General features: G+C 46.7%; 1 protein-coding gene and 1 long non-coding RNA gene across 7 annotated transcripts in view; one reads left to right on the top strand and one right to left on the bottom strand.

The window, feature by feature from the left end:
- The window catches only part of Vti1a (vesicle transport through interaction with t-SNAREs 1A), a 305,634-nt gene that overhangs the window by 11,951 nt on the left and 269,580 nt on the right, over positions 1-24,103 (bottom strand). The window lies entirely within an intron of this gene.
- LOC102554304 (uncharacterized) lies at positions 15,592-22,321 on the top strand. The gene is made up of 2 exons (XR_351164.5): positions 15,592-15,763; positions 22,030-22,321. It is a non-coding gene; the product is annotated as an uncharacterized LOC102554304 (long non-coding RNA).

Raw genomic sequence — 24,103 nt, 5'->3', positions numbered from 1 at the left:
ATCTAATCTTCCCAACAACTCTCATTTATCAGAACCCTCATTGGATGGCTTAGGCGCACCCAGGGAGAAAGTGACACCCACTCTTGGGGTGGCCCTGGCAAGGCCGTGAGCCTTAAATAGACTGTGAACTGTGTGAGTTCCTCCACACACAGGTTTGGTACTTCTTAGCCTTTCAGCTCTTGTTGAGTACCCTGCAAGGGAGTGCTTGAGGGGCGTCTCACCCACACTTGGTCCTTGAGAAGCAACCTTCCCATCTTCCCAGCTTTGGGTAAGCCTCAGCTCTTAGCTCCAAGGCCCCCAGATTCCTTAGACCTCAGAGAAGTCATGACTGAATCTGTTTGGAGGGTGGGCATTACCCTCACCTTAGGATCCAGATTACCCAATCTATAAAATCTCACAGGTTTTAGTTATTGGCAACTTAGTCAACACTTTCTTGAACTGAGTTACCAAACAAAGCACAAGTGAATGGCAGACAGAGAGTACGGGGCTTGTTGGAAACTCCTAATTATGACAGAACAAACTGGAGGCAGGCAGGCTGTGCAGTAGTCCTGCCTTTCTCTCTTGGAGGCTGGAAGCCCAGCCCTCCTGACCCTGTGGCTCTCAGAAGTCGGAGAAGCAGCCTGAATATAAGCATCAGTAACCTGGCCTTGCACTGAAAGCATCTACACTTAGCCCATAACCAGTTTTTAACTCCATGCCAAAGGCCAGGCCGAGGTCGACAGTGCTCACAAACTATCCTGTGCGGCCTTTGTAGGCACTCTCAAGGTCAGGGAGGCACAGGCCGAGGTCAGGCCCAGACTGCTTGTCTGCAGCCCCTTGACCTTCATGGTCTCGGCTTGGAGAAATCCAGTTGCTGATTCCCAACAGCAGGCCTAACACTGTCCATGAAATGGGTTCAGAAGGGGTCTCTACTGGCGCTGGATGGCAAAGAAAGTTTGCAGGATTACCTCTACCCATAGTCTTTTGAGAATTCTGTGCCCCTGTTTCTCCATCTCTAAAGTAACTGTACAGAGAATGAAGAGACCTGGGTGCCCTTTAGGACCAGTGCCTAGGACCAAGACTTGATACAACTGAAGAATCGAGTTGAGAGAAGCCTTGTGGCTTCTGCATTCTGGGGTCCCCCATTGGTGTGGTAAGTGACCGTTTGTGGGGCTGCCTGCTATCTGACAAAGCCAACCTTTTATTCTTTGGGGACTCTGCCCTCTAGCTCCCCAGCCTTCACTCTCACAATGGAGGGTGAAATCTGAGCCCCTATTGGCTAATAGACGACAAGCTGGACTCTAAGAAACACTGGCAGACTTGTCAAAGGTCCAGTAGACAGGAAGGGCTTGCTGAGAAGACTGAGGACTGAGCGGGGGTATAGGTGGGGGTAGGCATCTGTCTTTTCCCTCTCTTTGGGAGCAGTCAGTCCTGGGTGTCCACATCAGCACCTGTTGATTGACAACAACACTGTTGGTTGACACACGGACTGTCCTTTGGTCTGGTCCACAGAAGAGCCATGAGCAGTAAGAAGCTGTCTGGTAGGACCCACTCTGTCTCATGGGTCTCAGCATGTATCCTATGGTAAAGACTCATGGGAAATTGTTCTCTCTCGTTAGGGTAGGAAAAAGACCTGGACTTTATCTTATGGCACTGAATCCATCTGTCTCTCTGAGTCAGCTGCCTGGGATAAGTTATTGGGCCATTACTTAGACATGCACAGCATAGGCACTGGCCTTGCTCCTGCCTTCCTTTTCTATATCCATACTTTCATTGTGTTGTATGCATTTAGAATGCATTCTACAAAGATAAGAAAATGGAAAGAATCCCGTCTCTGTGGGCTGGCTGCCTGAAGGCGTCAGGCTTCAGTTTCTTTCATAGTCTCCACAGTTCTGTGCCATGGGCTACACAGAAAGCCGACACTCACACTTATCAAGACAGTAAGGTCTTCTACTTTTTCCTTGAAAATCCTTTGGAGGTCAGCTCAGGCAATTTCTAGAATCTCCCCCAAACTCCAAACTAATGGGGAGGGAGGGAGGGAGGGAGGGAGGGAGGGAGGGAGGGAGGGAGGGAGAGAGGAAAGACCTGGGCTCATGTCACAACCGACTTCAGTAGATGTGGAGCCCCCTTTGCTTGTGGGCGTTTATGGCAGTTGTCTTTCTCTTTTCTTGGATATTTTCTTTATCCACATTTCAAGTGTTACCCCCTTTCCTGGTTTTCCCTCTAGAAACCCCCTATCCTATCTTCCTAGCCCCTGCCTCCATGAGGATGTTCCCCTACCCACCCACCCACTCCCTCCGCCTGCCTTCCCGCCCTGGCCTTCCCCTAGACTGAGGTGTCAAGCCTGCACAGGACCAAGGGCTTCTCTTCTCATCGATGCCTGCCCGACAATCCTCTGCTACATATGTGGCTTGGAGCCATGGGTTCCCTCCATGTGTACTCTTTGGTTGGTGGTTTAGTCCCTGGGAGCTGGTTGATTGATGTTGTTGTTCTTCCTATGGGGTTGCAAACTCCCTCAGTTACTTAACTGTGTGGACCCTTTAGCGAGAGCAGAAGGTGCTCCTAGCCAATGCACTACCTGAGACGTTAGCACGGCTGCGGCCCCTCCTTGAACAGTCTCAGGGATGTGCCCCTCTCTATATATGCTTTTGCAGTTGCTTTAAAGCCTGGGAAACAAGCTGAGGCCATCTCTGAGATGCCTCCAAAAGAACCCACTTGGAGACAGATAAAAATAATGAGAATCTTTCTGTCAGGAAAGATTTAGAAAATATCACGGGCATTATTAAAATTTAATTTTTTACTCGGCTTTTTGGTTCTCCCTTCCACTGATAATGAGCACGCAGGCACACCTCCGCCCTGCTCGTGCTTGTTCTGTGCAATAAATTCAGCCTCGCCGTCTGAAGACATTTCAGACAACAGTTCTGACTGCTATAGGCTTAGTTTTCACCCTGTGCTGTGCTTTGAGTCTTCCCGCGAAAAACCAGTTCAGGAGATAATTTTCCACAAGGCTGGTGAACTAATAAAAATCAATTTTGCCCAACTGGTTCAGAGAAATCTTAGGTCTAGCTGAGGCAGAACTGCAGAATGGGAAGGAAAATAAAAATAGATCAATGTATTCACCGAGAGCTTGGCTGATAGAGAACTATCAAATTGCCTGGCTGAGGAAATTCCTCCTCCTCCCCACAGGAGCGTATTTAGGGGTCCAGGAGGACCGTTTTTCTCCAGTGGTGGGAGGTACTCAGAGTAACAATTCTGCCCATGTCTGGGCAGCAGAAAGACCCATGCCCTGGCACAGAGGCTGACTTTGTAAAAGGATGGGCTGGGTTTTATATAAAGTGTTTCCAGGTCACAGGAATCGCTGCATTTGACGCCCAGGCTCTCCTTCTTCTCCGTGTACACCTGAGCACTTCGGGGAAGCCTCTCTGCTATTCTAAGTATCCCACACTAATTCACTTCATTAGCATAAAGACTCTATGATAAAAACATCGCGGTTCCCAGTTTTTGGGGAATGACATGTCCGCTGGTGCCCTGCAGGCCAGTGGCAAAGTTGCTGCGCATGGAAAGCCAGGTTGCAAAGGCCATGTCCTGTGCTCAGCTCCACAGGGGTCCCTTTGCATTTGTGAATAAAGTCCAGAATAACAATGTCTGTCCTTCTCCCCTGCCTCATGGCTTCTGAGGATGTCTGGATGAGCCTATGTGTGCAAGAACAGAGCAGACGCCACTGCTGCTGCAAGAGATTTGGGGATGGTGATGACGGGACCTTGGATGGTCATGTGGCATTGGAGCCTTAAGAATCACTGCAGATGTCACTCAGGGATTGGTGATTCTCCAAAAAGAAAGTATGCAAGTCCACTACACACATCAACAAAGTCATTGGTGATTCCCAAAATGTCTGGGGTTTACATCCTAGCACAGAGCATCTTGTCCACAACATGTTAAGCAAAAAGTTAAGGCTGCACTTGTTAGCGTGTATTTTAAGATTCCAATTTTAACAAAAGGGAACACATGTGTAAACGTAAGGCAGAAGTTACTAAGGAACACTTGAAATGGGAGGTGATCATGATGAGACAGTACGAGCAAACTAATTTCTAAATATACATTTCTACATATATATTCCTACATCATATATTTCTACATGTATTTCATTATCAGATACTTCTATAATTCTTTGCAGTTTGCAAATACTTTCAAAATGAACACCTACTATTTTTTAATCGGAAAATTAATTTCCTCCTCTATCAACCCCTTTTTAGATGAGAATGAAAAATAGGGAAAGGAGTGGCTAGGAATTAGGGTCACTGGTAAAGTGTTTGCCTAGTGTACAAGGAGGTCTGGGTTGGAACCCCAGGATTGCCAGGAAACAAACAAGTAAATAAATACATTTAAAAAATTACAAATTAACTTCCAATTATAATTGTTTTGAATTTAGGAAAATAAAAATTAATTTGAAATACATTGCATCTGAAAAGAATGAAGTGTGACTCTAACAGGCCTTAGCCAAGGGTGAAAGGAAGGGTCTGCTCAGGGTGTTCGCTATACATCCCTCCATGGCAAATAACAGAGGTCAAGAAACAAGAGGGAGCAGGGCGGACTTGGGAAAGGACTGGGCTTACAGCCAGTGTTGGAGGCATTAGTGGTCTAGTCTCCAGCGCAGACCTCAGAAGCAGAGCCGCGCCTCTCGTTGGAGAGAGAACAATTCGTAGCTCAGCAGAGAGGTTTGTGGAACTCTCAAGGCCAGGTGCAGATTTCAGGCAGTGCCACCCAGGGGGAGATTTTTAAGTATCTGGTTATATTTGTAGCATCTGGCATTCTGTGTGCTTTGTTTTTATGATTTCTGCATGACAGAGGTTCCCTGTGACAAATGCACACAGGAGATGAAGTGTGGTACATTGGAATCATGTTGAATAGAAACATTATAATATGCCCTAGAGATTATTCCAGGGCCAGGGAAAACACTGCCCAACGTAAGGTGCCTTAGAATGGGGTGCAGTTAGCAGCAAGAGCAGGGGTTTACTTCATTTGTGCGGTTGTACACAGCCTCAGATGCTAACACTCGATGATAGGACATGCCAACATTTCAGCTTAAATCAGGACTGCAGCCCATAACGCGGACACTTTGCCTTTCAGCTGAAGATCATAAACAGCACAAACCCAGGTCTCTTCTCCTAATTGGGGAGCTTTTCTAATTTGCTTATGGTAGCTGCCTCGTGTCGGACTAATCTTCCTCCGGTTACCTCCTGATGCTGTCGGAAGTAATCTGCTTAGTCCTGCTCTGTCTGAAGCACTTTGCATCTAACCTAACTCCCTTCCTTAACACAGCACAGCGAGACGGTGGCCACAGCTCAGCCCGGATTCCTGCATCACTGCGAGTGTGAAGACTGCGTATGCTAGACGGAAAGCAGGTTAGGAAAGGATCCCATGCAGGCTCAGACTCAGCTCAAATGCTAGGATGCACGGCAGCCAGCATGGACTTGCAACTGAAGGCCTTGGGTAGTAACTGTTTTGAACAGAGATGCCCAGGTAAGCCTGCTTACCTAACAATCTTACCTAAACCCAGGCAAGAGCTGGTAAAGTATTTAAGGGTGTGCTTGTCTCTGTAAGCACTACTGTTAACATCCAAATTGATTTCAGAAATACCTCATCCTGTACAGAGGCCCCACCTCCAATTTGAGAGATTTAATTTGAGAGATTCCTGAGTTGGCCAGGAGGCTTAATTGAAGGCTGTGCACAATACCATTTTAATAGCAATTGCTAGTGTATTCTGACTCAGTTTTAAGGTGGCGAGTTTTTGCAGAGTTTTAGAGACACAAATGTTACAGTTTCCAGAAAGTGCCAGGAATTTCAGTACTCATAAAACAAGCCATGAGGGGTGTGTGTGTGTGTAATACCAACAGCCAGGTGCTGAGTTACAAAGTACTAGGTCCTGTAGGCCCAGATGAGAGTCAGACTTAGTTCCCAGGAGAGGCCCTGCATGCGTCCCTGACCTGGGAAGAGTGCCTTCTGCTCCTTGGCTCCTAATCCCTATTCTGTGAGATGCTGAGCTTTGCAAGGATCAGGGCAGAGGGTTCACTGCACTGAGAAGGGCCTGCACTTGCTCGCTCGCTGACAGAGAGGCTCCTCTTCCTCCTTATGCATGTGTTTATTCTAAACAAGCCGGACCGCCATCTCCCTCCCCTTCTCTGCAACACATTCTACTTGAAGGCTGTTCCCTCAGTTTCAGAGGTTACTGAAGGGGAAGAAAGTTATATTGTTTAATCCTACTTTATAAGAGTTTGCTGTTTTATTGGAGAGCAGGCTCAGAACAGTGATCAGCAAGGTTTATGTACCCAAAGTGTGTACGGAGGACTTAGGGGGGAAGGAAGAAAGAGGCTGCCTTCAAATGCCTCGTGGAAATACAGAAAACAAGCAGCGAGATCGTCCTTTGCCAAACACTGTCATAAATTTTTTATTTGGCAGCTAACATTCTCACTAGTTTTCTTGGCAGCAATTGGGACCTTTAGCAAGAAAGGTGCAGAAGAAAAACGCCTTGTTTAGAGATGTTTTCAACACTTTCTGGGATTTTTCAGAGCTTCTGCCTGCAGCACATCTTTACAACCAGAGTCTCCAGTCACCCGATGAGTGGGTGGTGGGGTTTAAACTTCTTTCTTTTCTCCATATATATAGAGAGTGGGGTGGGCAGGGAGAGAGTAAGCAGTGCTGACCCCCTGGCTTCCCATCAAGGATGGCTTTCTTATTTCTCATGGTAGGTGTTTTTGATAGCTAAGCACTTTGTCTTCTCTGTTGAGACAAAGATCTGAAAACAGTATTGGCCATGGCAGAAGGCTCCTTCTGTCAGGCTGGCACTATCTGTTGTGTTCCAGAGACAAAGGCAAATGAAAGGTAAAGGAGCTGATGACTGTGGCACTTTATCCCCAAAGAATCGCTTGTGAGTCAGGCCCTGTCTGCTGCCGCTGAGTAAGCCTGGTGGGTAAGGTGGGCACCTGACTGGACACTGAGGGTAGAGGTGGGGTGGGACAGTAGCCGGTGGGCCTGAGATGTGGGTGACTGGACTAAGGCCTGTGCAGTAGGCCGTTACTCATAGGGCACCTCAGGCACCCAAGTTCTGGGGGGTTGCTTTGGAATTCTCGAACACAGGGATCTGAAATCCAAAAGGAGTCAAGTCTGAGATCTTTCATGATAAGCGTGTCCTAACACTTTATATAAACACTGTCTCCACCAAGGACACATTCAGTTATGACTGAAGAGGTGGCAAACTTACTCCCCTTATAATAGACAGGAACTAAGCACTTGACACGATCACTCCCTTAGGGCTCGGGAAAGACTCAAGGGGAAAACCAAACAGAAAATGGAAGGCTTGGCAGAACTCTGGGTGAGTGGACTAGCATGGTGGTTGTCTGGGATGGAGCTTCCATGGGCAGATCTGATGAGGAGCTTAGGGGAAAACCCACAGCAGCAGCAGCAGCAGCAGCAGCAGCAGCAGCAGCAGCAGCAGCAGCAGCAGCAGCAGCACTGTGTATGGCAAACTCTGTGAGAATGAACAGGGGAAGCCCCCAGCCCGGCTAGCCTGAGACTGCAGTGTTAGTTCTTGTGAGTGACAGGCCAACTGAAAGTGACTGGAGAGGAGAGCCTGTGCGAGTGGCACAAAGGGTCTCCACATATCCAATGTCGAGGAAACAGGATGGAGACCAGAGAAAGGCTAATGAGGAGTGAGAGCCATGGTGGGGTTGGGGACTGGCTGGACTTTCCATGTGTTCCTTAGCCCACATTAAGATCATTTGGCAGAGGATAGGGTCCTTCCCATGTAGAAGACTTTGAGCATGACTTTTGCCTAATCACTGGCTAACAGCTAACCGAGGTACACAATGGAGGAAGCCCCCAGGAAGGCACAAAAATAAAGAATGCAAATGAGGCCAGGGGAGGTGGCTTGGCCAGGGGAGGTGGTTCAGCCTGGGGAGGTGGCCCAGCCTGGGGAGGTGGCTCAGAGCCATGCTTGTGGCTTGTGGCTCTTACAGACGACCTGAGTTCAGTTTCAAGCACCCACACATATAGCAGCCCATAACCATTTGTTGCTCTGGCTAGGGGGATCCAACACCCTCTTCTGGCTTCTTTGGGAACCTGCACACATATGGTAAGCTTACATGTGGTGAACTTGCATACCTGTAGACTAAACATTCATGCACATAAGAAAATAAATATTTAAGAATGGAGGCAAACAGCCCCCCCCCCCACAAAGGCACCCCTTGAGAAGACTGCAGGGGAGAGAAATATTCTGTAAATAAATTATGTTTGGATAAGATATTTAACAATAGAAATGTTGAGAGAAACATGAAGAACTACGTTGTGATCTTGAAAGCTGGACCCATTAGCACATGCCTATAACGAGGCACCAGGCAGATCCCTGGGGTTCAGTGGCAGCTAGGATAGCCAAACTGATAAACTCCGGGTTCAATAAAAGACCCTCTCTCAAAAAACAGGCTGTAGAGCAATAGAGGAAGACACCTAGTGATAATGTCTGACCTCCACACATACACTGTATTGATAGACAAAGTAGAAAATTACAACAGAAACAAAAGGAAATGACAGATCAATTAAAATGCTGTACAGACACACACACACATTCACTTACTCACACATACACCATACACATACACCCACCTTTCCCCTATACCACACACCACACATATTATAAACACACACATACTCACTCACAGACTACACACATACATATATACCACACACATACACACACACACTCACTCACACTCACATCACACACACACATACCATACATACATACACTCACACACACTACACACACACATCACACATACACTCACAGACTACATGCATACATATATACCACACACACCACACATACACACACTCACTCACACACTTCACACACATATACAGATACACTCATAGACTACACACATATACATATACCACATACACACCACACATACACATACACACACTCACACACTTCACACACATACACATACACACACACACACACCCTTATCTGTTGATGAAGGGGAGAGTAGAAAAGGAGAAACAAAAGAAATAAGAAGCACATAAGGCAAACAAATAGTGAAATGGCCCATCATCTAACAACAGAAATACCACACTAAGTGTTAATGGATTAAATTCTCCAATCAAACAGCAGAGGGCTGGGGGTTTGGCTAAGTGGTAGACAGCTTTCCTAGCTCACATGGGGCTAGAAAGCTATCTGCAGCACAGCAAAAATAACAACAACAAATCCTACCTCAGCAGAGGGTCTGACTGGGTAAAGTATTATCTAACTTTATGCTGTCTGCAGAGGACACACTTCTAATTAGAAAGCACATTCATGTTAAAAGATGTAGGTGTGTGCACATTCTTTTTACATATGTAAGATTTTATGAGCCAAGCATGTTGGCATGTGCTTGTAGTCCTAGCTGCTGGAAATGGGATGGTGGTGGTGAGGAAGAAGGCTCTCTTGGGTCTACGAGTTTGGGAACAAATCAACAACAAAAGGCACACAGCGGACTGGAGAGGTTGCTCAGTGGTTAGAGAGTACACTGTTCTTATAAAGGACTCAAGTTTGGATCCCAGCACCCACATCAAGTAGCTCATAACTGTCAGCCTCAGGGGATCTGATGCTCTCTTCTGGTCTTCATGGGTGCTCATGTGCACATATACCACCCCCATTAAAATAACTCAAAAATAAAAATAAATCTTCAAAAGAAAGCACATGAGCTTGAAGGTAAGAAAAATCTTAGAACCAAAAAAAGCACATTGAAATATGTCTTTGTATCTCTTGTCTCTGTCTTTCTGTCTCTGTTTCTCTCTGTCTCTCACCTCTCTGTGTTTCATTTCTCTCTGTGTCTCATCTATCTCTGTATCTGTCAATCTCTGTCTCCCTTTCTCTCCGTCTGTCTCTCTCTCTGTCTTTGTCTCTCTCTGTCTCCTCTCATTTTTGTCTCTTTGTCTGTTTTTCTGTCTCTCTGTCTCTGTCTGTCTGTCTCTCTCTTTGTATATGCAGGTACGTATCAGTGGATATCAGGAACACATGACAACTATGAACACAGTCACATCAAACAACCAAGTCTCAAAGTTCCCAAAGCAAAAGCTGCCAGATGAAAAGAAAAACAAATTTGACAATTAGACTCATGGGTTTCATGATCTTACTCTCATCGAGTGACTTAACAACTGGGCAGAAACCTACAGACATGCTCAAGGCCATCAGTTAACTTGACCTCATTCTTTGTACAACATGTTATCACCGGCAACAGAGCCCAGGAACATATCCTCAGCACACACCACTCAGAGATCCGAAAACATATTACAATAAATAAAAAAGGCAGAAATTAGATATTCTCTCTCTCTCTCTCTCTCTCTCTCTCACTCTCTCTCTCTCTCTCTCTCTTACCCCAACAGACCTAAATTATAAAACAACATTATAGAGAAATTAGAAAAGTCACCAAGTATTAGATATTCAAGTAGTATATTTCTTTTTTTTTCTTTTTTTTGGTTCTTTTTTTCCGGAGCTGGGGACCGAACCCAGGGCCTTGCGCTTCCTAGGCAAGCGCTCTAGCACTGAGCTAAATCCCCAACCCCAAGTAGTATATTTCTATCTTGAAATGAATAATAATAAAATTACAATCACAAATATTTATTGGATACAAAGTGGTAGAGTTCAGAGGACAACTTGTTGGTTAATTAGAAAGTTTCAAGTGAATAATTTAGGCTATCCCATTAAGGAATTAGAAGAGGCACTGAGCTAAGTGGAAGTAGGGAAAACAAGGAGTTAAAGCAGAAGACAAGGACAAGGCAAACAGAGGGGAACTACAGGGAACCTGCAAGTAAGATTCTTGAAAATATCAGGAAAATTTCTAAAGTTCTGGCTAGAACAGCCAAGAAAGGAAGGCTGGAGCGACTGCCTTCAGGGGAGGAGGAGCAACAGCCCTGGTTTAAAATGTGAAGAATTGCCAGAAAATGTTTTCAACAATTTCATGAAAAAAAGATCAGGAAATTTCAGTGAAAAGGACTAATTCCTAAAATATGCACATTACCAAGGCTTACGACAAAAACTTTGAACAGACTTATAAAATAAGCAAATAAAACAGATGAGTATTGAACCTCTTCCCACAAACAAGAGGCCAGGATTACATGGAGTGAACATGGAATCCTGCCGTGCAGTTAAAGCCATGTGGGTGACATTAATAAGGAGCAAACCCACAGGGTCGTCTCATTAGACACAGAAGAAGGGACAAGCTTGGCAGAGGAGGGAACCTCACAAAGGTCGTCTGTGGAAAGTGTACACAGGGCTGAGGATGCAGTGTGGACATGCAAGGGTTCCCCTGCCCGTGATGCCCTTTGGTTTGATTTCCCCAGCCTTGTAAAACCAACAAATGACCTAGTCCTTCTTCACGGTAAAAGTTTGAACGCTTTCTCTCAGGAATTATAAGGAATGTCTATTTCGGCTGCCTCTAGCATCACTGTCCTTGAGGTTCTAGTCGATGCACTGTGGCAAGAAAAAGAAAAGGATCTGAGTCTGCAACAGAGGAAGCAGAATTGCCACCATGCTTGGATGACAGTCCCGGGTGTACACAGTCCTAAAGCTCCTGGAACTAATCCTGAACTCATTTAAGTAAGTCACAGGATACAAGCACATACAGAAACAAACTGTATCCTCGTGTATTAGCAAGAACGAACCTGTAAGCTGATATAGAAGCATAATTCACAGTGGCAACAGAAAAGAATAAGAACTTAGGAATGACTTGGACAAAGTAAGTATAGCACTCAAATACTTGAATCTACACTTCTCAGAAAAGTAAAAGACTTAAGCAGCCAAAAAGTTCTGTGTTCTTGGATTGAAGGAGTTGATATTTAGGACGGCGACTGAGTGCAATTCAATCTCCATCAACACTGCAGGAAGCAGTTTTAAAGGTGGGGGTGGAAAAGTGGATCTATAAGTTAATAAGTAAATGTGAGAACGTTAGCATGACCACAGTTTGAGAAGTAACAGTGTGAGGGGAGACTTACACTGCTGTATTGGCTCCTGGGACAGAAATAAAGATGCAGAGAAGAGGCCATTTATAGTCAATTATTTCTGACAAGCAATCTAGGCAATTAGATGGTTCAGTAAAAGCTGAATACAGGTTTTCAGAAACAAACTTACACTGTGGTAGCACACAGTTCAAAGCGATGCAGGGACCCAAATAGAAATATAACACTGTGACACTTCTAGAAGGAAATCCTTCAGACTCAGACCAGGCAAAGGTTTCTTAAGAAATTAAGAGCATAATTCACAAAGTAAGAAATAAGTTGACTTCATGAAAACAAACTACTTAATTTTAAGCTTTATCACTGAGAAAATAAAAATAAAAGCCCCAGAGAGGAAAAAAGTAGATATTCAAATAATATATTTCTAAAGAACCTGCTATTTTAAAATTCACAATGCAAATTTGGAAAATACATTTTGATATGAATAAAAATGGAAGGAAACACCCAGGAGAAGAGTTGAATTCAGAGGGATGAAAGTTGAAGCGCTCGTCAGCCATCATGAAGAACACAAGCAACCCAACTACGAATGGGAAAACCAGAAAAGAGCGCAGACGGGCCTTTCCTTGACGGGTACAGAGCAATGGCCGGCTCCGGCTAGCGGGAGAGGCGCCAGCCCATTCAGGCCCTGGGAGGAGCATGGTAAAATGAGAAAGCGCAGCACCTGGCTGGAACTCGAGCCTGGTAGTCCTGCTCAGGGAGACTCACAGCTTTGAACAGGGGAGAGCGGCACAGTGCCTTGGCACCTCTTTGAAACAGTTAAATACATATACATACAGTTAAATACATATACACGCATACATAGAAAAATGTGGGTGCATGTGCACATGTGGGCATGGGTGTGTGTGTATGTACAGGCATTCATGCATAGGTCTGTGGGTGCATGTGTGTATGTATGTATTTGGGTGCGTGCAGGTGCACACACGTTCACACTACATGGCTAAACAATTCTAACCCTTAGGTAGATGTTGGCAGATATCCAAGAGAATGGAGAACATTTGCCTCTATAAAACCTTGTATGCAAATGTTCACAGTGACATATTTATGACAGCCCCAACCAAAAACAATCTGAGCATCCACCAACTACTGAACAAGTGAGTAGATGTGGTGTCCTCCTACAGCAGGATGCTACAAGCAAGAGACAGCAATACATGCTGCGATGTGAACAAAAATGCTACTGTGAGCAAAAGAAGGCAGGCACGAAGGATTGCAACATGCAGAAAGGAGCATTATGGGGAGACAGAACTATTTTAGCATTAATCGTGATGATAGGTGCCCCTCTGTAGGCTTATTGTAGTCACTAAACTGTGTATTTATAATGATTAAACTTTATGGTATGTAAATATTTCCATTCAGCTTTCAACAAGAAGCTAACAGCCAGTAGCTGGCCTCCCAGAGATGCTTGGGTCCTTCAGCCTGAAGTAGCCCACCCTGTTTCTCTGCACGTGTTAATGGTGCCTGTTTATTTCCTTTAATCTGTAAATATTTAACTTGTTTCCTTGTTTGCTTTTCTGTGAAGTGGGATTGTGTAAGAGGAAGGTTCAAGTCCACCCTGGTCTCTGTTGTATCCCAGTGTTTGGCACATTAGAATTCTTGATAGACACTTGAGTAACACAAAGAAATGAATGAAATAAAAGAAGGCGCATGTTCAATTTGTCATTAAAAACTAATGCGCTCTGATACTATGATTACCCACGAGCATCTTCATTCTAAATAGAGATATTTGTCTTCAGAGCAGCAAAATCCTCAACCCGGTGCCCCGTGTCACGGTGGGACAGAGATGAAATGGAAATGAGATCGTTCTCTGCCACCTCAGATTTAGGGACCCTGGGGGAAGGCGGTAGAGACTCATGGATCTGGGAGAGGACAGGAGCTACAGTTGCACAGTTAGCTGATCTGCAGCCAGCACACCGGGAGCGTTGCCTAAGAACACAGTGTCACTGAGTCACTCTGCAATGCGCCCAAACTATGCAGTTCTCAAAATGAAGCCAGGTCACCCGGCTCCCAGCTACTCCCAGATGTTGAAAGTGAGAGGAGCTCTGCGGTTAGAGTAGGGTGCCCTGTCTTCGCCAGGCCCTTCTTACGTGACAACGATTTAATGTGGAAGGAGAGAGACTGGTAGTAGGGCATGCGGTTGTCGATGCTGTTTCTGCACTGATACTGGCTTGGGAAATTTAAGATTTTATATCTATTTATTTACTTAAAATTTTATGTTTTGGAGGACTCAGACATGGCAGTGTTATCCATGTCACTCTTGCCTCTCCCTCACACCTTAAATTCCTCTTATTCCCCTCTCAAACTCATAGTCTGTTCGTGTGTGTGTGTGTGTGTGTGTGTGTGTGTGTGTGTGTGTGTGTGTGTCCAGGGCTAAACATTGGGATGAGACTAGGCAGGAAGCCTGTCCCAGGAGGACACCAATTCTCCCTGCCTTAGCAGCTATTGGCCACCTGTCATTCTTCATCTAGGGGTGGGACATGTGGAATTCTCCAGTCCACACTGACATATCAACCATGATGGTTTTTTCAGACAACCATATTGTTGCGATTTCACGGGTGTGTTTTCCCTGCCGTGCTGAGGGGAAACCAGCAACAGGCATCCTGAGCAACTGGCTGTGGGCGGTTTTGTTTTTTAATCACAAAGCATGTAAATGTAGACTAAATCTACATTTATAACTTTAAAATGACTTAATCAATGTTTACATTTGTGTTCAAGTTTCTAAGACGGTGAATACTGACAGGAGTGATCTTCACAGGCAAAAGCTTTTGGGGTTCTCCATGCTCCCCCTTCTCCCTGATCTCTGTCCTTCTTAGTCTGTCTATTCTGTTGTCTAGGGACGGAGCCTCCTGTGTACACAGCAGATGTTCTCCCCTTAGTTGGATGGAGGAAGGCTTATGAGGCCCCACGCTATCACTTAGGAGACACAGGCAGCAAGGCCGCTAAGGCGGGGGTCATCTTCCCCAGTCGTACAGCTATTGGTAGGTTGCCTGTGTTTGACAAAATGACCCAGACTCATGCTCCTGTGAGTAGCATCAAATCAATGCAGACAAAGATGCACAAGCGCACACACAGTGAAGACCCAACAGGATCTTCTTGGGAGCCAGCAGGGCGAGGGAAGACCAAGAGGATGATGGCAGAGAGTGAAAGTGATCCTAGTAGACTGTATAGAACACGACGCCGTGAAATGATAACGACAGAGAGATCAAAGTAAGCTGGAGACGTAAAGCTAGGACGTCTGTCCACTGCTGTAGAGGGGACAGAGGGTGGGATGTAGGGTGTTTTGTCGATGGTACTGAGGATGCTATAGAATAAACAAACAGCACTCGGGGTCACAGACACATTCGGGGCAGCAAATTGTAAGACCCAAGGATGTCCAGGCCTCCCTGTGCGGCAGGCATGATCTCAGGCGCTGGTTGAGCTGCCTCCTGGCCCCGAGGATCACAGTTGCACAGTGAGCTGTAGGAACAACTGCTCTGAGCAAAGCAGATGGGAAGAACACTTGATGACTGGACAGAGAGTGATACTCCGCTGCTCCTGGGCCCCACTGCTAAGATCCGGTTACAGTGAGAGCCGAGAGTGAGTGCTGTGTAGATATAGACCAAGACCTTGTGTGGGCGTCAGACTCTGAGTCTGGAAGGAAGCCTCGCAACTAGAGACAGTCAGAAGCTAGGACTGAACAAATTGCAACCGTTCTCAGCCGCAGACGGTGATGTTAACTATCTCACGCATGACAGGACAGGTGAGCGTGGAGTGAGAGGAGGCCCTGGGCCGCCATTGGCACTGTGGGAGGAAATGCCAGGCTGGGCCAGAACTATCCCCTTGTAAGTGGCTAAAGCAGGGGCCTCAGGGTCTACAGCTGCCTTTGTGGGGAAGGGGGCTCCGCGTCTCAGCCAGGTTAGTGACTGCTTCTGGGCAGGGATCCAGGGGTCCCTTATCCCCACCTACTGCACTGGGGTCCTCCCTTCCTTTACCCTTGCTAGGGCCTTGCTAGCAAGTCACAGCACGGGCATTTGTGGGGAAACATGACTGGCTGTGCTTACATCCAGGGGCACAGAGGGCTTTTTCTGTATAAGTTTACAGTAGAGAACAGTGAAAAGACTGAAGGCCAAAGTCAGCAGGGGCCAAGGGAGCTGCCTACGTGCTGGGCTTTGCCGTGACGTGTAAACACATGGCTTCGGAGTGTAACTTGAGCAGCCCCGTGATTCCTCCAGGGTGGAATCTAGGTTTTCAGCGATGTAGAAATACTTACTAGGGACCTTTAAAAGAAGTCAGTGGGAGGGTATGTTAAATGAAAACCAAGATAAGCTCTCCGAGGTAGGCTTTCCCTGTACTCTCAAAGCTTCTGTGTTGACTAGGGCAGGAGCTGAGGTAACGCCTGACAACGCTGACAACAGCAACTGTTTTTCTCCTGCCTCGCTTGAGCTGGGCACTCTAGGGATGAAGGGGTGGCCTGCCATTTGCAGACAAGAATGAGGCCTTTTGTGTGCACTTTAAGCACACCACCAACTCCCTTTACAAAGTGTGAAAGGTGTTTTTTGGAGAGCGTGTGCTTTGCTGTCCCGTGGTGGGACAAGGGCTATGAGCATTAAAACATCACAACTTACAGGGAAGACGACTCTGAAGGAGCTTGTTAACGCTAAATATGTCTATGTGATGGCAGCGAGATCAAGGAATAGATGTTGGGAATGGCTCCTCTAAGGCCACAGAGGCTGAAATCAGAGCTGTTCACCACACAGCACCTTCCTTTCCCCCTGAAGAGCTCAGTTTTGTTGAAGTCGGGTTCTGTAAAAGGGGTTTATTCTCATCCACAAACAGGGATGGTCTTATGGCTTCAGAGTAAAACTAGGGTGAGAAACCTAATGGCAGATTTGTTATGAGTGTGGTCTCTGGCACGTACGCATGGGGAACCAGCTATTAATCATGTAAAGACCGGAGTATATAAAGCACAAGGCAGGCAAGTCTTAAGTTCAAGGTCTGAGCTGATAAAAAGGGGAAGGAAAACATGTTTTGCCGTGTGTGCCTACGTCTGCCATTGTGTTTCAACGCATCGCTTTAAAAGATACCACTGATCCTTTTCCCAGCTTCGCCCCATTTTATTTCAAGGTTGGTCTGTCTTTTGTTGGGCCCCTTTGCTGTGACACAGATGACAGCTCTGGGGGAAGGGCAGCCCTATGGTAGGCAGTCCTGCAGGCTCACTGGACTAGGACTGGAATGTGCTTGTTCGGCATTTGTTCCAAAGCACCCACATTCAGGGCACCCTGGGGACCAGGGGAAACAAGGGGGCATGTGCTGGGAACACCCTGCACCTAGGCCCCGCAGGCCTTTGTCAGCACCGCCTCTGGGGTTGAGGCGGCCTCGGTAATTATGCCACGGCCACGCATTACTCTGACAAAGTAATCCATCAAATCATTTCTCACAATTTCAATCCGTCCCCTGAATTTCCCTTACTTCCAGAGCCAGCTGGATATTATATTACCAGAGCTGTTGAAAAGGTGGAACACTAGCCATGAAGCCAAAGGCCACGGCGACTATGCAAAGCACCAGTTTTTATTGTTTGCTCAGTACTGAAATCTCATTAGGGTCCATAACTCCCATGAGCACTTTGGACACTTACATCTGCTGACCGTGAGAACCTGGAAGGAATGTACACCTCGGGCTACACTGTTCTCGTAGGAGATGTGTGGTGTGTGTGTGTGTGTGTGTGTGTGTGTGTGTGTGCAGTGTGTGTGCATGTGTGCATGTGCGTGCGTATTTACAAGCACACAGACTCATATGTTTTGGGCCCTGGAGCAGCTGTGGTTTAAATGTCCCTTACACAGGCTGATTTCCACCCTGAGTTTAAATACCCCAACACTGTTTTCATTTGGCAGTTTTCAGACAAAGACCCACTTTTCTTCGAGCCCAGTCTAATCAATGTCAGAAAATTCCACTCATTGCGTGTTGGCCTTAACGCGGCTAGGCTGTGCTAATTACATCAGAATTATCTCAGAGACTACACACTTCATTCAACCTATACAGGTTTTTGTCTTCACTTAATTATGGCTTGGAATCTTCTTGAGAGAGAAAATGCAGCCACAACTGCCTGTCCTTCTTAGGGACATCAAGCCCCCCCCCCCCCCCCCAGGTTTCATTATGGTCCACACTTTGGACCGTTGGTAGAGTCTTAGTTTATAGGGCTTTTAGCCATTCTGTGAAAGCCGTATTTGAGGGGGATAAGCAGGGAGTCACAGAATTAGAGGAACCTTGGGGGCATCTAGCCAGGCCAGTTCTGTTCCGAGCAGAAGCCCTGACAAGTGGCACTTCAAGAATGCATCCATTTCTGGAATGAACCGTGGCGGCAGATGAGAGGCTCTTTGCAAACACTTGCGAGCAGTTTGGGACAGATATGAAGAGAACTGTGTCTGGTGAGGGGTGCAGAGGGGATTTTGGTAGACCAAGTGCAATCAGCCAATGTCATACGGCTGGACAAAAGCTCTAATACCCCTGCTGTGACTCTGTCTGATGGTAGTGACACCTACTGAGGAGACTGTGGTCAGCTCTAAGTTGCTGTTCACTAGGACCCCACCATGCTGCGATGGGAACACCAGACAGAGATGTTCCCACTCAGAAGCCTCAGGAGCGGTGAAGGGCTGTCTGCCTCTCAAGGAGAAGGGCATTCAGGAAAAGGAAGCCACAGGCCCTTTACATAGGCCATCTCGTCTGACCGTATTGCAATGGTGTGTCCAGCCTGTCCTCCGTGTTCATGTGACTTCACTGTTGAGCTCGAGGTGCAGCTCTGAAGATCTCAGCCAGCAAGTGGTGAGAGCCAGAGTGGCCTTGGGCCCATGGGGCCAAGAAAGTCTCCAAGCTGGGCTGGGACGTAGATGATTTGATTTTAGCCAGCAGCACAGTGATAGGCAAAACCAGGCTGTCCCTGTCCTCAAGGAACTTCGGATCTCAAAAAACCAAACTTAACCAAACCAAACCTGGTGGATGGCATTCTCTCAGAGTCTAATCTGCAAGGATTAGGCTTCATACTTTAGGGGATCACACTTGTTCTCTGCTCATGGACTAAGCTTACCTACGGCCCAGACAGGGCTTCCCAGTGTGGTGGTGATGTTGACTTGAGACTTGAAGCATGCCCAGAGTTAGGAAGGAGGAGGATGGGCAGCTATGTCAGTGGCACAGAACATGCTAAGGGCATCTGTCTGGAGTGGTGCAGGTGGAAGGGAGAGAAAGGAAAAGTACGTAGGGAATAAAATGAGGGGGAGCAGGGTGGGAACGAGAGGGCACAGGAAGTGGAGACCCGGTGGGGTGAGGCCAGGTGACCACTGTGATGACTTTGCTTTCTACTTATCAGCTGTGTGGCTTTGGGTAAATCATCAACCGCACTGATATTTACCTTCCCGATCTATAAAATGGGAGCCACAATGCACACCTGATAAGGTCAGCACAGGGTGAGGAGCCCACACAGAGCTCTCACCTGACACCTGGGAAGTTAGCAACACTGGGGGACAGCTTCGGGCCTCCACAGGATACATGCTGCCTCCAGAAGAAGTCAAAGGGCGGGGAGCAAAGGAGGAAAACGGTCTGACTTTTCCAACTTTGCTTTCAAATCTCACAAGTTGGATTCTGACAGAATGTGCCCATTTGAGGAAGGAAGCTACATGTGAAATTGCTAAACTCCTTTCCCAAGAGCGTGGTGGTGCTGCCCAAACCCCCAATTATCAACATTCCAGGCTTCTGTGTAAGTGTGGAATTAAACAGTTAACACTGACAGCTCAGAGCTGAATGGCGATAAGCAGCTTGTAACAGGAAGTGGGTCTATGGGGATCTAGAGATCAGGACAACAGGAGCAGCAACAGATGATTGCAGGAGAGGAGCAGGACCCACAGAGCAGCGGGACTGGTGCCTTGCTGAAGAAGACCTCCATGCTCTCTAATCCCACGTGCAGAAAAGATACAATCATCTGGGCGTCTGTTCAGAACAACACAGAACATGCACACACGCGCGCGCACACACACACACACACACACACACACACACACACACACACACACATATGACAGAGAGAGAGAGAGAGAGACAGAGACAGAGACAGAGACAGAGACAGAGAGACAGAGAGGCCCTGTCCCAATAAAGTAATGAAAACCACTTGCTGGCTTGTAAGTGGTTGAAGTTGATCTAACTGTCAAAGCAAATGTTCAATGCACTGGCCATTTTTATGCTTCATGTGAGCACACGCTAACAGACCAAGGGGACATTTTCAAACTCCTGGTTATCCTGAAATGGCTCAAAACAGGTCTGGCTTCCTCAAAACACTGGCCTCAAGAGAATGAGTGTGCCTGAGTCTCTATTGAGCTACTCGGGCTGTGAAAAGACAAGAGGTCCCTGCTGCTGACAAAATCCAGTCTCCGTGAAAAGATAATGCAGGTGGCCACTGTTTTACAAGCTCGGATGCCATCTCCTTCGACTCTCTGGCAGAGCTGTGATTCCCCACTGTTTACCCCACTGAAAGGAGTCTGACACACAGAGTCCTGACTGCCTAGTGCACAGAGGTAGCTGGCCCCAGCTGCGAGAGCAATGTGGTATAGTCTGTCCTGGTCCTGGGCTCTCCCTAGTCTGGTTATGAACGACATGAGCACTGACGTGAAATGTCTTCTTAGAAAACTGGGATGCCTGTCATCGTTTGTTCCATTATTCATTCATTCATTCATTCATTCATTCACTCACTCATTCACTGTGATTATTAATGACTTCTTTTAGGGAAATGTGCCACTTCCTTCCTGAACTCCTCTTGCAGGGTTCTCCCTTTTGCCAAGGCTTGGTCATCCTACTATGTCATAAAATGCTTGGATCGCAAAGATGAACTTTAATAGACCAGGATTTCTTCATTTAGATATGAAGATATTCAGGTCTCCCCACAGCAGCCTGCTTGAATCAAGTGTCGGATGAAATTTTTAATTTCAGATGTCAGAAACTAACTTATGGGAGTTGGGTCTTTCAATCTGCTGCAGAGGTCCCAGGGACTAAACGTAGGCTGTCTGGGCTGCAGGCACTTCACCCTTTGCTAGCTTGCTCGCCTGGCGCTGATGTCAGCATGTCCTGTTTTTCTGGAGGATGGACAGCGGTGCAAAGGCACCCGTGCCTGGACCTTCCATTAAAGTGACTCACACTGCAACTGTGTTTGAAGGAGCTTCTCGAGCTTCATATTTTGGCATAAATTTCCAAGTGATTCATTAAAGTAGGAGAGAGTGGGAAAAATTATCAGTATTGCCCAGAATACTTTTTTTTTTTAAATACAAAGACTTGTGAGAGATTTGCACAAAGTCTAGCCTGGGTCACTGGAGTCCGTGGAGGCCTGTGGACAATTGGCTTCTGTGTTCCCATTTGGGTCTGACTCACTGTGGTAATGTCACTCATCAGGAAGACGTAGAAGGCAGACAACAGCTGCGAGGCATTCTCGCTGTGCACAGGGTGCAGGGACACCCGGCAGAACAGGCCATCTAGTGCTCAGGCTCAGGATCCTGCCTGCTTCACTCCAGCCCTGAGCCTTAGCTCCCTGAGCTTGCAGCAGATGTTAAAAACTAAAGTTGAAACCTTTAAGTTGTAATGAAGGAGTTCACAGGGCTTGTAATCCCAGTGCCCCACCCCGGTCCTCCCTCGGTCCTGCTCAAAGTCTTCAGTGGTCCTCGGCACTAGCAGGGCACCGCGCGTGTTGAGCACACTGATCTGCCCGTGATTGCCCTTGGCTGCTGTAAAACAATCTCACTCCTCGGGCGGGCGAGGGCCGCGGCAACAATGCGGTTATTGACTTGTTGCTCTGGCTCTGTTTAGTTATTACCCTCGGGGCCACAATCAATAGACTTTGCACCAAGTCTGCCTTATAAATCCCAGGCTCTCACTGGAGGCTTGCCAAGGAATGGCAAGAAAAATCTATGGCAGGGAACCGCTTAGAGAGCAGAGGCGGAGAGCCACACTGACAGCTGTATAAATTAATTAACAAGGCACTGTTTATTCTCCTAGATCACATAGCACATTCGCCACCGGTGAAGAAGGCGCGGAGAGATTCGGAAAGTCATCCGGAGATATTTAAAACCCACGAATAGAGCCGCGTGCACAAGGAAGACCGGCACGCTGTGGAACCGTTTCTGCCTTTATCCTGTTTTAATTACTCTGTTCAAATTTGCCGCCTTTCCACTAGTTCTGACCAGCCTTTTGTTCCCAATTTATCTGGACTGGTGTGGTTTGCCTTGATAACTCCCTAAGCTTGGGGCTGAAATAGTCAACACGGCGAAAATAAAATGTTGATCATTAACCTCGCAGGGCTTGGGCTTCCTTCACACCTCAAATCTCAGGAGCAATCCTTCTGGTGCCTCAGCAGTGGAGAGGGAGGATTTTGAGGAGAGGAGTCCTGAAGGGCTGTGGGCAAAACTCCGGGCTACCTGAGATCCCAAAGAAGTGTTCTAGGGCAGTTCTTTATTTAAGCAAACCATATATAAATCTGGTGACAGGGGGACCACCGATCCACTGTCTAATGTCACCTTAAACCAAGCTTTGTAGCCTACAGACAAACCCATTAAAAAACAAAACAAAACAAAAACAAAAACATGGGACGCGATCAAGAGGGTCCTGGGAGCCTGTCTGCTGCCACAGTGGCACTGGCTGGAATCTCTGATTCCAGCTCTCCGTGTGGTAGCTCAGGGTCTACAGCATGATGAAAGAACACTTTCTAAACGCTAAGCGTTCAATTTCAGGTTTTTGTTTTTTGTTTTTTGTTTTTTTTTTTTGGAGGGTGGGTGGGTGGGTAGACAGTTGTTTTTAGACAGGGTTTCTCTGTGTAATAGCCCTGGCTGTCCTAAATCTCGAACTGTAGATCAGGCTTGGCCTTGAACCTCCCTCTGCCTCCTGAGTTCTGGGATGAAAGGTGTGTATATAAATTTTAGGGTAGACAAGATAGCTTGTGCCTGTAATACCAACACTTGGTGTCGAAAAGGCAGGAGGACTGCCATGAGTTAATTGCCTATGTAGTCCACAAAATGGGTTCCAGACCTGGTTGTACTATATAATGAGGTCCTTTCTACACACACACACACACACACACACACACACACACACACACACACACATACACACACACACACACACACGAATACACATTAAAAAAGAAAATTAAAGGTAGAGATGTTAGACAAAAGATCTTCAAATGAAGTTGTAGGACCCCCTCCATACACTATTCCGCCAGATGACCAGCATTTTCTGAGTACCTGTTGAGACTGAGAGGACAAACAGTCCTGGCTGACTGTGACAGTCAGCACCATTCCCAGGTGTGGAAAGCTCATTTCCTTGTTTTGGTCTAGCCTGGGCTATGTCAGCCTTGTTGCATGCTAACACACTCCTGTGAATACAGAAAGGCACCACAATTCCCTTAAACACACACTCTACCACTTGATGGGTCCTCGGGGTTGGGGGAGTCCTATACATAACACATGAAACTCATTTGCTTGTGGGATTTCTAATTGTGTTGTTCCAATAATTTATGACCTCTTATAAATGGTTTCCAGGCAATAAGAGTTAATTGACTCAAGACACTTTCATCCATTGTAATGACCTCCTAATATTCTGCACTAGGTACTTCCTATGAATCAGGTCAGCTGTGTCACTTGAGAAGTGGTAGGACGTAACACCACTGCCCTGAACTTACTTCTAAATGTACTCACTGCAAGTGTTTGTCCTCAGGTGGACTTGTGCTTGCAGGCACAGCTTGGCTCTCTGCTTGGCAACTGTGTCAACCATAGGACTTGGCCTTTGCTGTGTTTACATCTCTGTCATTTTGGGGGCTGAAGTATTTGGTTGGGGCCACCAGGCCTTGTCTTGTTTGTCTGATATACAGTCAGTTCTCTCTTCTTCTTTACCTCAGCCCCAAGGCCAGGAGATGGCAGCGGGCTACGAGATGGACGTTAGTTCTGCTGCCCCACTGGCTGTTAGTTAATCTGCTGAACACATTTGGGAGCTGTAGAATCATGTGCTCTGAGCTCGCATAGCATGGAAACGATTAATGTTGGGAGAGGCGGAATGCTTACTACCCTGAATTCGTTAT

The sequence above is a fragment of the Rattus norvegicus genome, chromosome 1 (genome assembly GCF_036323735.1).
Source record: "Rattus norvegicus strain BN/NHsdMcwi chromosome 1, GRCr8, whole genome shotgun sequence".
NCBI classification, from domain to species: domain Eukaryota; kingdom Metazoa; phylum Chordata; class Mammalia; order Rodentia; family Muridae; genus Rattus; species Rattus norvegicus.
The sequence above is the reverse complement of the archived record's forward strand: the minus strand, read 5'-3'. Positions and strand labels throughout refer to the sequence as shown.